Consider the following 13,634-nt stretch of genomic DNA (forward strand, 5'->3'; position numbering starts at 1 on the left):
CACTAGATGGATGTGATGGAATGTACTGTCGTCCCTACATTTCAAGAAGAAGTAAGAATTGCAGTTGCAACAAAGCCTTGCTTGCCTACAAAGAGAGCAGCAATTTGGATTTGTTACTATGTTACCTAGAAGAATAACAAACTGTGCAAGGATGGAGGTTGTAGGAGCAAGGAGAAGTTGTCTGTAAAGTTGGTGGATGCCTATTTTCGATTTTGCAGTCCCTTGTCTCCCTCTTGTGGCCTCCTGGAGGCAACTAGCTGTGCAAAAAAAAGACAGCCTGGCGGCCGGCTGTTGCAGTGTTGCCCTCTCAGGCAACACTGAGTGACTGACTGAGCCTCACCGTCTTATATAAAGTTCAGACAGAACTTTGCACGTGTCATAGTGGAGCCCTCAGGATTCCAGAGCCAGCTTTCTGACATCATAATGGGGCCTCAGAGATAAAAGCCTGGGCCCAGGCAGTGTTGGTCAGTGCTGCTCAGCAGGCAGCACTGGACTGGACTGGATTACAGCTGATACAAGGTGTGAAGGAACAAGGGGTGGCTGTGGGCATGCACTTGCTGCCGCTGCCAGTGTTTATCTGCATGGCAGCAGGGCATTTGGGCGTTGCCAGGAAGGCGTTTTTATGTAGATTCCTCCTCTTTCAGCACTGCATTGTGGTGCAAGCAAAAGAAGCAAATCCTGTCTGGCTTCCTCTCCGGCCTTTATTCACCTCCCGTGTAGCTGTGAGTGTGTGAGCCTGCAGGGCCCCATGGAATTGCCTAGAAGTAGGCTGAATCGCTGCAAGGGCTGAACAGCAGTATCGGGCAGGCTCGGGCAACGCGCGGCCCGTTCGGGTTATCGCTTCTCGGCCTTTTGGCTAAGATCAAGTGTAGTATCTGTTCTTATCAGTTTAATATCTGATACGTCCCCTATCTGGGGACCATATATTAAATGGATTTTTAGAACAGGGAGATGGAAATAGAGCTTGCTCTGTCCACTCCACGCATTGACCTGGTATTGCAGTATTTCCAGGACCGGTGCACCCTTTCCTTATGTGTTGACTAAAAGCAGATTCCAAAAGTGTTTTTTGTCTTTGCTATTGTTTCTGTCTTTCTGAAGGGATCTCCCCTTTTAATCCCATTATTTCAACACCTGTTGGACAATGCATGAGTGATAATGAGCTCATTGATTAAATGCAATTAATGAATAGATTGCCACCTCTTGTTGTGTGTCGTCTGTGTTTCTGTGTTTCCGGCATTTCACATTGGAACACCTCATTCACCTTCCTTGTCTTCTCTCCGCCCTCCCTTTTAGGTAAGTTAAAGAGCTGCACCTGAGCCAGCCACTGATTGATTGATTGATTGATTGATTGATTGATTGATTGATTGATTGATGCAGCACAACAGTCAAATAGTGGAGTGGAGTAGGGGAACAGCAAACAGCCAATAAAGCAGCCCGCCCGCTCGCCTGCCCGCCACAATGGACCTACCTGTGTACACTAGATGGATGTGATGGAATGTACTGTCGTCCCTACATTTCAAGAAGAAGTAAGAATTGCAGTTGCAACAAAGCCTTGCTTGCCTACAAAGAGAGCAGCAATTTGGATTTGTTACTATGTTACCTAGAAGAATAACAAACTGTGCAAGGATGGAGGTTGTAGGAGCAAGGAGAAGTTGTCTGTAAAGTTGGTGGATGCCTATTTTCCATTTTGCAGTCCCTTGTCTCCCTCTTGTGGCCTCCTGGAGGCAACTAGCTGTGCAAAAAAAAAGACAGCCTGGCGGCCGGCTGTTGCAGTGTTGCCCTCTCAGGCAACACTGAGTGACTGACTGAGCCTCACCGTCTTATATAAAGTTCAGACGGAACTTTGCACGTGTCATAGTGGAGCCCTCAGGATTCCAGAGCCAGCTTTCTGACATCATAATGGGGCCTCAGAGATAAAAGCCTGGGCCCAGGCAGTGTTGGTCAGTGCTGCTCAGCAGGCAGCACTGGACTGGACTGGATTACAGCTGATACAAGGTGTGAAGGAACAAGGGGTGGCTGTGGGCATGCACTTGCTGCCGCTGCCAGTGTTTATCTGCATGGCAGCAGGGCATTTGGGCGTTGCCAGGAAGGCGTTTTTATGTAGATTCCTCCTCTTCCAGCACTGCATTGTGGTGCAAGCAAAAGAAGCAAATCCTGTCTGGCTTCCTCTCCGGCCTTTATTCACCTCCCGTGTAGCTGTGAGTGTGTGAGCCTGCAGGGCCCCATGGAATTGCCTAGAAGTAGGCTGAATCGCTGCAAGGGCTGAACAGCAGTATCGGGCAGGCTCGGGCAACGCGCGGCCCGTTCGGGTTATCGCTTCTCGGCCTTTTGGCTAAGATCAAGTGTAGTATCTGTTCTTATCAGTTTAATATCTGATACGTCCCCTATCTGGGGACCATATATTAAATGGATTTTTAGAACAGGGAGATGGAAATAGAGCTTGCTCTGTCCACTCCACGCATTGACCTGGTATTGCAGTATTTCCAGGACCGGTGCACCCTTTCCTTATGTGTTGACTAAAAGCAGATTCCAAAAGTGTTTTTTGTCTTTGCTATTGTTTCTGTCTTTCTGAAGGGATCTCCCCTTTTAATCCCATTATTTCAACACCTGTTGGACAATGCATGAGTGATAATGAGCTCATTGATTAAATGCAATTAATGAATAGATTGCCACCTCTTGTTGTGTGTCGTCTGTGTTTCTGTGTTTCCGGCATTTCACATTGGAACACCTCATTCACCTTCCTTGTCTTCTCTCCGCCCTCCCTTTTAGGTAAGTTAAAGAGCTGCACCTGAGCCAGCCACTGATTGATTGATTGATTGATTGATTGATTGATTGATTGATTGATTGATTGATTGATTGATGCAGCACAACAGTCAAATAGTGGAGTGGAGTAGGGGAACAGCAAACAGCCAATAAAGCAGCCCGCCCGCTCGCCTGCCCGCCACAATGGACCTACCTGTGTACACTAGATGGATGTGATGGAATGTACTGTCGTCCCTACATTTCAAGAAGAAGTAAGAATTGCAGTTGCAACAAAGCCTTGCTTGCCTACAAAGAGAGCAGCAATTTGGATTTGTTACTATGTTACCTAGAAGAATAACAAACTGTGCAAGGATGGAGGTTGTAGGAGCAAGGAGAAGTTGTCTGTAAAGTTGGTGGATGCCTATTTTCCATTTTGCAGTCCCTTGTCTCCCTCTTGTGGCCTCCTGGAGGCAACTAGCTGTGCAAAAAAAAGACAGCCTGGCGGCCGGCTGTTGCAGTGTTGCCCTCTCAGGCAACACTGAGTGACTGACTGAGCCTCACCGTCTTATATAAAGTTCAGACGGAACTTTGCACGTGTCATAGTGGAGCCCTCAGGATTCCAGAGCCAGCTTTCTGACATCATAATGGGGCCTCAGAGATAAAAGCCTGGGCCCAGGCAGTGTTGGTCAGTGCTGCTCAGCAGGCAGCACTGGACTGGACTGGATTACAGCTGATACAAGGTGTGAAGGAACAAGGGGTGGCTGTGGGCATGCACTTGCTGCCGCTGCCAGTGTTTATCTGCATGGCAGCAGGGCATTTGGGCGTTGCCAGGAAGGCGTTTTTATGTAGATTCCTCCTCTTTCAGCACTGCATTGTGGTGCAAGCAAAAGAAGCAAATCCTGTCTGGCTTCCTCTCCGGCCTTTATTCACCTCCCGTGTAGCTGTGAGTGTGTGAGCCTGCAGGGCCCCATGGAATTGCCTAGAAGTAGGCTGAATCGCTGCAAGGGCTGAACAGCAGTATCGGGCAGGCTCGGGCAACGCGCGGCCCGTTCGGGTTATCGCTTCTCGGCCTTTTGGCTAAGATCAAGTGTAGTATCTGTTCTTATCAGTTTAATATCTGATACGTCCCCTATCTGGGGACCATATATTAAATGGATTTTTAGAACAGGGAGATGGAAATAGAGCTTGCTCTGTCCACTCCACGCATTGACCTGGTATTGCAGTATTTCCAGGACCGGTGCACCCTTTCCTTATGTGTTGACTAAAAGCAGATTCCAAAAGTGTTTTTTGTCTTTGCTATTGTTTCTGTCTTTCTGAAGGGATCTCCCCTTTTAATCCCATTATTTCAACACCTGTTGGACAATGCATGAGTGATAATGAGCTCATTGATTAAATGCAATTAATGAATAGATTGCCACCTCTTGTTGTGTGTCGTCTGTGTTTCTGTGTTTCCGGCATTTCACATTGGAACACCTCATTCACCTTCCTTGTCTTCTCTCCGCCCTCCCTTTTAGGTAAGTTAAAGAGCTGCACCTGAGCCAGCCACTGATTGATTGATTGATTGATTGATTGATTGATTGATTGATTGATTGATTGATTGATTGATTGATTGATGCAGCACAACAGTCAAATAGTGGAGTGGAGTAGGGGAACAGCAAACAGCCAATAAAGCAGCCCGCCCGCTCGCCTGCCCGCCACAATGGACCTACCTGTGTACACTAGATGGATGTGATGGAATGTACTGTCGTCCCTACATTTCAAGAAGAAGTAAGAATTGCAGTTGCAACAAAGCCTTGCTTGCCTACAAAGAGAGCAGCAATTTGGATTTGTTACTATGTTACCTAGAAGAATAACAAACTGTGCAAGGATGGAGGTTGTAGGAGCAAGGAGAAGTTGTCTGTAAAGTTGGTGGATGCCTATTTTCCATTTTGCAGTCCCTTGTCTCCCTCTTGTGGCCTCCTGGAGGCAACTAGCTGTGCAAAAAAAAGACAGCCTGGCGGCCGGCTGTTGCAGTGTTGCCCTCTCAGGCAACACTGAGTGACTGACTGAGCCTCACCGTCTTATATAAAGTTCAGACGGAACTTTGCACGTGTCATAGTGGAGCCCTCAGGATTCCAGAGCCAGCTTTCTGACATCATAATGGGGCCTCAGAGATAAAAGCCTGGGCCCAGGCAGTGTTGGTCAGTGCTGCTCAGCAGGCAGCACTGGACTGGACTGGATTACAGCTGATACAAGGTGTGAAGGAACAAGGGGTGGCTGTGGGCATGCACTTGCTGCCGCTGCCAGTGTTTATCTGCATGGCAGCAGGGCATTTGGGCGTTGCCAGGAAGGCGTTTTTATGTAGATTCCTCCTCTTTCAGCACTGCATTGTGGTGCAAGCAAAAGAAGCAAATCCTGTCTGGCTTCCTCTCCGGCCTTTATTCACCTCCCGTGTAGCTGTGAGTGTGTGAGCCTGCAGGGCCCCATGGAATTGCCTAGAAGTAGGCTGAATCGCTGCAAGGGCTGAACAGCAGTATCGGGCAGGCTCGGGCAACGCGCGGCCCGTTCGGGTTATCGCTTCTCGGCCTTTTGGCTAAGATCAAGTGTAGTATCTGTTCTTATCAGTTTAATATCTGATACGTCCCCTATCTGGGGACCATATATTAAATGGATTTTTAGAACAGGGAGATGGAAATAGAGCTTGCTCTGTCCACTCCACGCATTGACCTGGTATTGCAGTATTTCCAGGACCGGTGCACCCTTTCCTTATGTGTTGACTAAAAGCAGATTCCAAAAGTGTTTTTTGTCTTTGCTATTGTTTCTGTCTTTCTGAAGGGATCTCCCCTTTTAATCCCATTATTTCAACACCTGTTGGACAATGCATGAGTGATAATGAGCTCATTGATTAAATGCAATTAATGAATAGATTGCCACCTCTTGTTGTGTGTCGTCTGTGTTTCTGTGTTTCCGGCATTTCACATTGGAACACCTCATTCACCTTCCTTGTCTTCTCTCCGCCCTCCCTTTTAGGTAAGTTAAAGAGCTGCACCTGAGCCAGCCACTGATTGATTGATTGATTGATTGATTGATTGATTGATTGATTGATTGATTGATTCAGCACAACAGTCAAATAGTGGAGTGGAGTAGGGGAACAGCAAACAGCCAATAAAGCAGCCCGCCCGCTCGCCTGCCCGCCACAATGGACCTACCTGTGTACACTAGATGGATGTGATGGAATGTACTGTCGTCCCTACATTTCAAGAAGAAGTAAGAATTGCAGTTGCAACAAAGCCTTGCTTGCCTACAAAGAGAGCAGCAATTTGGATTTGTTACTATGTTACCTAGAAGAATAACAAACTGTGCAAGGATGGAGGTTGTAGGAGCAAGGAGAAGTTGTCTGTAAAGTTGGTGGATGCCTATTTTCCATTTTGCAGTCCCTTGTCTCCCTCTTGTGGCCTCCTGGAGGCAACTAGCTGTGCAAAAAAAAGACAGCCTGGCGGCCGGCTGTTGCAGTGTTGCCCTCTCAGGCAACACTGAGTGACTGACTGAGCCTCACCGTCTTATATAAAGTTCAGACGGAACTTTGCACGTGTCATAGTGGAGCCCTCAGGATTCCAGAGCCAGCTTTCTGACATCATAATGGGGCCTCAGAGATAAAAGCCTGGGCCCAGGCAGTGTTGGTCAGTGCTGCTCAGCAGGCAGCACTGGACTGGACTGGATTACAGCTGATACAAGGTGTGAAGGAACAAGGGGTGGCTGTGGGCATGCACTTGCTGCCGCTGCCAGTGTTTATCTGCATGGCAGCAGGGCATTTGGGCGTTGCCAGGAAGGCGTTTTTATGTAGATTCCTCCTCTTTCAGCACTGCATTGTGGTGCAAGCAAAAGAAGCAATTCCTGTCTGGCTTCCTCTCCGGCCTTTATTCACCTCCCGTGTAGCTGTGAGTGTGTGAGCCTGCAGGGCCCCATGGAATTGCCTAGAAGTAGGCTGAATCGCTGCAAGGGCTGAACAGCAGTATCGGGCAGGCTCGGGCAACGCGCGGCCCGTTCGGGTTATCGCTTCTCGGCCTTTTGGCTAAGATCAAGTGTAGTATCTGTTCTTATCAGTTTAATATCTGATACGTCCCCTATCTGGGGACCATATATTAAATGGATTTTTAGAACAGGGAGATGGAAATAGAGCTTGCTCTGTCCACTCCACGCATTGACCTGGTATTGCAGTATTTCCAGGACCGGTGCACCCTTTCCTTATGTGTTGACTAAAAGCAGATTCCAAAAGTGTTTTTTGTCTTTGCTATTGTTTCTGTCTTTCTGAAGGGATCTCCCCTTTTAATCCCATTATTTCAACACCTGTTGGACAATGCATGAGTGATAATGAGCTCATTGATTAAATGCAATTAATGAATAGATTGCCACCTCTTGTTGTGTGTCGTCTGTGTTTCTGTGTTTCCGGCATTTCACATTGGAACACCTCATTCACCTTCCTTGTCTTCTCTCCGCCCTCCCTTTTAGGTAAGTTAAAGAGCTGCACCTGAGCCAGCCACTGATTGATTGATTGATTGATTGATTGATTGATTGATTGATTGATTGATTGATTCAGCACAACAGTCAAATAGTGGAGTGGAGTAGGGGAACAGCAAACAGCCAATAAAGCAGCCCGCCCGCTCGCCTGCCCGCCACAATGGACCTACCTGTGTACACTAGATGGATGTGATGGAATGTACTGTCGTCCCTACATTTCAAGAAGAAGTAAGAATTGCAGTTGCAACAAAGCCTTGCTTGCCTACAAAGAGAGCAGCAATTTGGATTTGTTACTATGTTACCTAGAAGAATAACAAACTGTGCAAGGATGGAGGTTGTAGGAGCAAGGAGAAGTTGTCTGTAAAGTTGGTGGATGCCTATTTTCCATTTTGCAGTCCCTTGTCTCCCTCTTGTGGCCTCCTGGAGGCAACTAGCTGTGCAAAAAAAAGACAGCCTGGCGGCCGGCTGTTGCAGTGTTGCCCTCTCAGGCAACACTGAGTGACTGACTGAGCCTCACCGTCTTATATAAAGTTCAGACGGAACTTTGCACGTGTCATAGTGGAGCCCTCAGGATTCCAGAGCCAGCTTTCTGACATCATAATGGGGCCTCAGAGATAAAAGCCTGGGCCCAGGCAGTGTTGGTCAGTGCTGCTCAGCAGGCAGCACTGGACTGGACTGGATTACAGCTGATACAAGGTGTGAAGGAACAAGGGGTGGCTGTGGGCATGCACTTGCTGCCGCTGCCAGTGTTTATCTGCATGGCAGCAGGGCATTTGGGCGTTGCCAGGAAGGCGTTTTTATGTAGATTCCTCCTCTTTCAGCACTGCATTGTGGTGCAAGCAAAAGAAGCAAATCCTGTCTGGCTTCCTCTCCGGCCTTTATTCACCTCCCGTGTAGCTGTGAGTGTGTGAGCCTGCAGGGCCCCATGGAATTGCCTAGAAGTAGGCTGAATCGCTGCAAGGGCTGAACAGCAGTATCGGGCAGGCTCGGGCAACGCGCGGCCCGTTCGGGTTATCGCTTCTCGGCCTTTTGGCTAAGATCAAGTGTAGTATCTGTTCTTATCAGTTTAATATCTGATACGTCCCCTATCTGGGGACCATATATTAAATGGATTTTTAGAACAGGGAGATGGAAATAGAGCTTGCTCTGTCCACTCCACGCATTGACCTGGTATTGCAGTATTTCCAGGACCGGTGCACCCTTTCCTTATGTGTTGACTAAAAGCAGATTCCAAAAGTGTTTTTTGTCTTTGCTATTGTTTCTGTCTTTCTGAAGGGATCTCCCCTTTTAATCCCATTATTTCAACACCTGTTGGACAATGCATGAGTGATAATGAGCTCATTGATTAAATGCAATTAATGAATAGATTGCCACCTCTTGTTGTGTGTCGTCTGTGTTTCTGTGTTTCCGGCATTTCACATTGGAACACCTCATTCACCTTCCTTGTCTTCTCTCCGCCCTCCCTTTTAGGTAAGTTAAAGAGCTGCACCTGAGCCAGCCACTGATTGATTGATTGATTGATTGATTGATTGATTGATTGATTGATTGATTGATGCAGCACAACAGTCAAATAGTGGAGTGGAGTAGGGGAACAGCAAACAGCCAATAAAGCAGCCCGCCCGCTCGCCTGCCCGCCACAATGGACCTACCTGTGTACACTAGATGGATGTGATGGAATGTACTGTCGTCCCTACATTTCAAGAAGAAGTAAGAATTGCAGTTGCAACAAAGCCTTGCTTGCCTACAAAGAGAGCAGCAATTTGGATTTGTTACTATGTTACCTAGAAGAATAACAAACTGTGCAAGGATGGAGGTTGTAGGAGCAAGGAGAAGTTGTCTGTAAAGTTGGTGGATGCCTATTTTCCATTTTGCAGTCCCTTGTCTCCCTCTTGTGGCCTCCTGGAGGCAACTAGCTGTGCAAAAAAAAGACAGCCTGGCGGCCGGCTGTTGCAGTGTTGCCCTCTCAGGCAACACTGAGTGACTGACTGAGCCTCACCGTCTTATATAAAGTTCAGACGGAACTTTGCACGTGTCATAGTGGAGCCCTCAGGATTCCAGAGCCAGCTTTCTGACATCATAATGGGGCCTCAGAGATAAAAGCCTGGGCCCAGGCAGTGTTGGTCAGTGCTGCTCAGCAGGCAGCACTGGACTGGACTGGATTACAGCTGATACAAGGTGTGAAGGAACAAGGGGTGGCTGTGGGCATGCACTTGCTGCCGCTGCCAGTGTTTATCTGCATGGCAGCAGGGCATTTGGGCGTTGCCAGGAAGGCGTTTTTATGTAGATTCCTCCTCTTTCAGCACTGCATTGTGGTGCAAGCAAAAGAAGCAAATCCTGTCTGGCTTCCTCTCCGGCCTTTATTCACCTCCCGTGTAGCTGTGAGTGTGTGAGCCTGCAGGGCCCCATGGAATTGCCTAGAAGTAGGCTGAATCGCTGCAAGGGCTGAACAGCAGTATCGGGCAGGCTCGGGCAACGCGCGGCCCGTTCGGGTTATCGCTTCTCGGCCTTTTGGCTAAGATCAAGTGTAGTATCTGTTCTTATCAGTTTAATATCTGATACGTCCCCTATCTGGGGACCATATATTAAATGGATTTTTAGAACAGGGAGATGGAAATAGAGCTTGCTCTGTCCACTCCACGCATTGACCTGGTATTGCAGTATTTCCAGGACCGGTGCACCCTTTCCTTATGTGTTGACTAAAAGCAGATTCCAAAAGTGTTTTTTGTCTTTGCTATTGTTTCTGTCTTTCTGAAGGGATCTCCCCTTTTAATCCCATTATTTCAACACCTGTTGGACAATGCATGAGTGATAATGAGCTCATTGATTAAATGCAATTAATGAATAGATTGCCACCTCTTGTTGTGTGTCGTCTGTGTTTCTGTGTTTCCGGCATTTCACATTGGAACACCTCATTCACCTTCCTTGTCTTCTCTCCGCCCTCCCTTTTAGGTAAGTTAAAGAGCTGCACCTGAGCCAGCCACTGATTGATTGATTGATTGATTGATTGATTGATTGATTGATGCAGCACAACAGTCAAATAGTGGAGTGGAGTAGGGGAACAGCAAACAGCCAATAAAGCAGCCCGCCCGCTCGCCTGCCCGCCACAATGGACCTACCTGTGTACACTAGATGGATGTGATGGAATGTACTGTCGTCCCTACATTTCAAGAAGAAGTAAGAATTGCAGTTGCAACAAAGCCTTGCTTGCCTACAAAGAGAGCAGCAATTTGGATTTGTTACTATGTTACCTAGAAGAATAACAAACTGTGCAAGGATGGAGGTTGTAGGAGCAAGGAGAAGTTGTCTGTAAAGTTGGTGGATGCCTATTTTCCATTTTGCAGTCCCTTGTCTCCCTCTTGTGGCCTCCTGGAGGCAACTAGCTGTGCAAAAAAAAGACAGCCTGGCGGCCGGCTGTTGCAGTGTTGCCCTCTCAGGCAACACTGAGTGACTGACTGAGCCTCACCGTCTTATATAAAGTTCAGACGGAACTTTGCACGTGTCATAGTGGAGCCCTCAGGATTCCAGAGCCAGCTTTCTGACATCATAATGGGGCCTCAGAGATAAAAGCCTGGGCCCAGGCAGTGTTGGTCAGTGCTGCTCAGCAGGCAGCACTGGACTGGACTGGATTACAGCTGATACAAGGTGTGAAGGAACAAGGGGTGGCTGTGGGCATGCACTTGCTGCCGCTGCCAGTGTTTATCTGCATGGCAGCAGGGCATTTGGGCGTTGCCAGGAAGGCGTTTTTATGTAGATTCCTCCTCTTTCAGCACTGCATTGTGGTGCAAGCAAAAGAAGCAAATCCTGTCTGGCTTCCTCTCCGGCCTTTATTCACCTCCCGTGTAGCTGTGAGTGTGTGAGCCTGCAGGGCCCCATGGAATTGCCTAGAAGTAGGCTGAATCGCTGCAAGGGCTGAACAGCAGTATCGGGCAGGCTCGGGCAACGCGCGGCCCGTTCGGGTTATCGCTTCTCGGCCTTTTGGCTAAGATCAAGTGTAGTATCTGTTCTTATCAGTTTAATATCTGATACGTCCCCTATCTGGGGACCATATATTAAATGGATTTTTAGAACAGGGAGATGGAAATAGAGCTTGCTCTGTCCACTCCACGCATTGACCTGGTATTGCAGTATTTCCAGGACCGGTGCACCCTTTCCTTATGTGTTGACTAAAAGCAGATTCCAAAAGTGTTTTTTGTCTTTGCTATTGTTTCTGTCTTTCTGAAGGGATCTCCCCTTTTAATCCCATTATTTCAACACCTGTTGGACAATGCATGAGTGATAATGAGCTCATTGATTAAATGCAATTAATTAATAGATTGCCACCTCTTGTTGTGTGTCGTCTGTGTTTCTGTGTTTCCGGCATTTCACATTGGAACACCTCATTCACCTTCCTTGTCTTCTCTCCGCCCTCCCTTTTAGGTAAGTTAAAGAGCTGCACCTGAGCCAGCCACTGATTGATTGATTGATTGATTGATTGATTGATTGATTGATTGATTGATTGATTGATGCAGCACAACAGTCAAATAGTGGAGTGGAGTAGGGGAACAGCAAACAGCCAATAAAGCAGCCCGCCCGCTCGCCTGCCCGCCACAATGGACCTACCTGTGTACACTAGATGGATGTGATGGAATGTACTGTCGTCCCTACATTTCAAGAAGAAGTAAGAATTGCAGTTGCAACAAAGCCTTGCTTGCCTACAAAGAGAGCAGCAATTTGGATTTGTTACTATGTTACCTAGAAGAATAACAAACTGTGCAAGGATGGAGGTTGTAGGAGCAAGGAGAAGTTGTCTGTAAAGTTGGTGGATGCCTATTTTCCATTTTGCAGTCCCTTGTCTCCCTCTTGTGGCCTCCTGGAGGCAACTAGCTGTGCAAAAAAAAGACAGCCTGGCGGCCGGCTGTTGCAGTGTTGCCCTCTCAGGCAACACTGAGTGACTGACTGAGCCTCACCGTCTTATATAAAGTTCAGACGGAACTTTGCACGTGTCATAGTGGAGCCCTCAGGATTCCAGAGCCAGCTTTCTGACATCATAATGGGGCCTCAGAGATAAAAGCCTGGGCCCAGGCAGTGTTGGTCAGTGCTGCTCAGCAGGCAGCACTGGACTGGACTGGATTACAGCTGATACAAGGTGTGAAGGAACAAGGGGTGGCTGTGGGCATGCACTTGCTGCCGCTGCCAGTGTTTATCTGCATGGCAGCAGGGCATTTGGGCGTTGCCAGGAAGGCGTTTTTATGTAGATTCCTCCTCTTTCAGCACTGCATTGTGGTGCAAGCAAAAGAAGCAAATCCTGTCTGGCTTCCTCTCCGGCCTTTATTCACCTCCCGTGTAGCTGTGAGTGTGTGAGCCTGCAGGGCCCCATGGAATTGCCTAGAAGTAGGCTGAATCGCTGCAAGGGCTGAACAGCAGTATCGGGCAGGCTCGGGCAACGCGCGGCCCGTTCGGGTTATCGCTTCTCGGCCTTTTGGCTAAGATCAAGTGTAGTATCTGTTCTTATCAGTTTAATATCTGATACGTCCCCTATCTGGGGACCATATATTAAATGGATTTTTAGAACAGGGAGATGGAAATAGAGCTTGCTCTGTCCACTCCACGCATTGACCTGGTATTGCAGTATTTCCAGGACCGGTGCACCCTTTCCTTATGTGTTGACTAAAAGCAGATTCCAAAAGTGTTTTTTGTCTTTGCTATTGTTTCTGTCTTTCTGAAGGGATCTCCCCTTTTAATCCCATTATTTCAACACCTGTTGGACAATGCATGAGTGATAATGAGCTCATTGATTAAATGCAATTAATGAATAGATTGCCACCTCTTGTTGTGTGTCGTCTGTGTTTCTGTGTTTCCGGCATTTCACATTGGAACACCTCATTCACCTTCCTTGTCTTCTCTCCGCCCTCCCTTTTAGGTAAGTTAAAGAGCTGCACCTGAGCCAGCCACTGATTGATTGATTGATTGATTGATTGATTGATTGATTGATTGATGCAGCACAACAGTCAAATAGTGGAGTGGAGTAGGGGAACAGCAAACAGCCAATAAAGCAGCCCGCCCGCTCGCCTGCCCGCCACAATGGACCTACCTGTGTACACTAGATGGATGTGATGGAATGTACTGTCGTCCCTACATTTCAAGAAGAAGTAAGAATTGCAGTTGCAACAAAGCCTTGCTTGCCTACAAAGAGAGCAGCAATTTGGATTTGTTACTATGTTACCTAGAAGAATAACAAACTGTGCAAGGATGGAGGTTGTAGGAGCAAGGAGAAGTTGTCTGTAAAGTTGGTGGATGCCTATTTTCCATTTTGCAGTCCCTTGTCTCCCTCTTGTGGCCTCTGTGGCCTCCTGGAGGCAACTAGCTGTGCAAAAAAAAGACAGCCTGGCGGCCGGCTGTTGCAGTGTTGCCCTCTC

General features: G+C 47.7%; 9 non-coding genes across 9 annotated transcripts; all 9 read left to right on the forward strand.

Annotated features, from left to right (window-relative positions):
• Window positions 1-836: 836 nt before the first annotated feature.
• LOC142693579 (U2 spliceosomal RNA) lies at window positions 837-1,027 on the forward strand. Its single transcript, XR_012861906.1, has one exon. It is a non-coding gene; the product is annotated as a U2 spliceosomal RNA (small nuclear RNA).
• A 1,285-nt stretch (window positions 1,028-2,312) lies between these two features.
• LOC142693581 (U2 spliceosomal RNA) lies at window positions 2,313-2,503 on the forward strand. The gene has a single exon (XR_012861908.1). It is a non-coding gene; the product is annotated as a U2 spliceosomal RNA (small nuclear RNA).
• A 1,296-nt stretch (window positions 2,504-3,799) lies between these two features.
• Window positions 3,800-3,990, forward strand: LOC142693582 (U2 spliceosomal RNA). Its single transcript, XR_012861909.1, has one exon. It is a non-coding gene; the product is annotated as a U2 spliceosomal RNA (small nuclear RNA).
• A 1,304-nt stretch (window positions 3,991-5,294) lies between these two features.
• On the forward strand, window positions 5,295-5,485 carry LOC142693583 (U2 spliceosomal RNA). Its single transcript, XR_012861910.1, has one exon. It is a non-coding gene; the product is annotated as a U2 spliceosomal RNA (small nuclear RNA).
• A 1,288-nt stretch (window positions 5,486-6,773) lies between these two features.
• LOC142693584 (U2 spliceosomal RNA) lies at window positions 6,774-6,964 on the forward strand. The gene has a single exon (XR_012861911.1). It is a non-coding gene; the product is annotated as a U2 spliceosomal RNA (small nuclear RNA).
• A 1,288-nt stretch (window positions 6,965-8,252) lies between these two features.
• Window positions 8,253-8,443, forward strand: LOC142693585 (U2 spliceosomal RNA). The gene has a single exon (XR_012861912.1). It is a non-coding gene; the product is annotated as a U2 spliceosomal RNA (small nuclear RNA).
• A 1,288-nt stretch (window positions 8,444-9,731) lies between these two features.
• Window positions 9,732-9,922, forward strand: LOC142693586 (U2 spliceosomal RNA). The gene has a single exon (XR_012861913.1). It is a non-coding gene; the product is annotated as a U2 spliceosomal RNA (small nuclear RNA).
• Window positions 9,923-11,198: 1,276 nt separating this feature from the next.
• Window positions 11,199-11,389, forward strand: LOC142693587 (U2 spliceosomal RNA). Its single transcript, XR_012861914.1, has one exon. It is a non-coding gene; the product is annotated as a U2 spliceosomal RNA (small nuclear RNA).
• A 1,292-nt stretch (window positions 11,390-12,681) lies between these two features.
• On the forward strand, window positions 12,682-12,872 carry LOC142693588 (U2 spliceosomal RNA). The gene has a single exon (XR_012861915.1). It is a non-coding gene; the product is annotated as a U2 spliceosomal RNA (small nuclear RNA).
• The last annotated feature ends 762 nt before the right edge of the window (window positions 12,873-13,634 follow it).

This window comes from Rhinoderma darwinii (genome assembly GCF_050947455.1).
Source record: "Rhinoderma darwinii isolate aRhiDar2 chromosome 5 unlocalized genomic scaffold, aRhiDar2.hap1 SUPER_5_unloc_43, whole genome shotgun sequence".
Classification (NCBI taxonomy): domain Eukaryota; kingdom Metazoa; phylum Chordata; class Amphibia; order Anura; family Rhinodermatidae; genus Rhinoderma; species Rhinoderma darwinii.